The sequence below is a fragment of the Pinus tabuliformis genome, chromosome 3_2 (genome assembly GCF_031772625.1).
Source record: "Pinus tabuliformis cultivar Carrire ecotype Pingquan chromosome 3_2, CPIR1, whole genome shotgun sequence".
NCBI lineage: Eukaryota > Viridiplantae > Streptophyta > Pinopsida > Pinales > Pinaceae > Pinus > Pinus tabuliformis.
This window is the reverse complement of record NC_142302.1, coordinates 647164811-647166521: the sequence shown is the minus strand read 5'-3', so window position 1 is coordinate 647166521 and position 1711 is coordinate 647164811. Positions and strand designations below refer to the sequence as shown.

The window sequence follows — 1711 nt, the reverse complement described above, 5'->3', positions numbered from 1 at the left end:
TTTGAAGAACGTCCTCGTGAAAATGCATAAAGGGCCACCTCCTAAGTGCTAGATTTGCCTAGTTACACTCGTCGAAGCTTTGAATCAAATGGCCAATGGCCGGTTTGATCGTCTTCTCTATGAAAAAAAAGCCTCTCAGTCGAGGACCAAAAACAGCACGCCCGGTGGGACTCGAACCCACAATCGCCTGATTAGAAGGCAGACGCCTTATCCATTAGGCCACGGGCGCCATACATTTTCGTTTCCTTTCCATGGAAGGTAGAATGAAATAGATATGTCTGAGCGAGCGTGGGGTGGGTTTCTCATGTTGCTCCTGATGTTTACCCAACAGAACAATGAAATATATATGTCTGACCGAAGCGTGGGGTGGGTTTCTCATGTTGCCCTTGATGTTCACCCAATAAATTTATAGAAACTATTGATATTTATAAAGAGGTTTACCATTAAGTACTTAGAAAACAAAAAAGAAACTACAACAATCCAAATTTATGGAGAAGTTTGATATGCTCATGAATATACATGGTTGCACTTTGTTTACTAAGTGATTTTTCATGGTTACAATAACAAGACAAGTTGAAATGTTGAACATGTATTTCAAAATTATTTAGATATGACTAATGTGTCATCTAATTATTCTATTTTTTAGACTCTTGTATGATAAAAAAAAGTTATATATAAATACAATGGATTTAAAAAGTAGAATTGTTGAAAAATATCTAATGATTGAATATCAATTCTAAGACTTAGTGTACGATTTCTTATCCCTCTATCTATTATTATGTCATCACATAACAATGACATATAAGATCAACACTAGCATTAGTTTGGCTTGTACAAAAAAATTGCAACAAATTCCTGTATTTTCCATAACTTATTTTTTTTATTTTTCTTGTTCTTTGACAGTGATGTCAGTGGCACTGTCACATTAAGCCTATAAAACTAGATGCAACAACACATCCCCACTGAAGTCTATATTGGCATCCAGTGCAATTTATTCTCATTCACGAAAACAATTCAACGCAGATTGTACCCACCTATTCCTCATGATTTCGTCTTCGTTGCTACTCAATGTTCTTAATCAATGCTCACAAATGGCTCCAAGTAATCAATTCCCGCGCTCTGTCGAAGCCTTAACCATGCTTTTATCAAAACCGAATACTCGTATGACCTTTTAATTTTTTAAAAGATGGTTTGACCCTCAAGAGATCATAGATCATTCTACACGGCCATGGACAGATAAGATTCAAATTGAAAAATAAATTGTGTCGACATGTATACCGTGGCATTGGTGATAACATGCCAGGTAAGTTGCAACATTATTTCCTCGTGTTGTGCCAACCCAGTACCAATCTATGTTTTTTAGGACACAGATTCTGACAGTCTAATCGGGAGCACCAAAAATGGGTCATTTCATCTACCGAATGGAATTGCTGAGCCCCCGCCAAATTATCTGATTAAAAAATGGTTAAAAATAGTGCATGACCCAATTTACTCAGTTCCACAATGGCATCCTGAATATTGCGGGATATTTCTGTAGCTACAAGCTTTACCACATCCTCCCCAGATAAACATACGCTAGAAAAGTTCTTTGAACTATAAACCGTTTTACGTTTTCTATGGCGCAGATCGGGGGTGGTAAGGTGCTAATTGTGGAACAGGATGGGAGAGGGAATTTCAGTAATGTGTAAGCCATGATAGACACGATTCCTCT

The 1711-nt window shown here is 37.3% G+C and overlaps 1 non-coding gene across 1 annotated transcript; it reads right to left on the bottom strand.

The window, feature by feature from the left end:
* Positions 1 to 156: 156 nt before the first annotated feature.
* On the bottom strand, positions 157 to 229 carry TRNAR-UCU (transfer RNA arginine (anticodon UCU)). The gene has a single exon. It is a non-coding gene; the product is annotated as a tRNA-Arg (tRNA).
* Between the last annotated feature and the right edge of the window lie 1482 nt (positions 230 to 1711).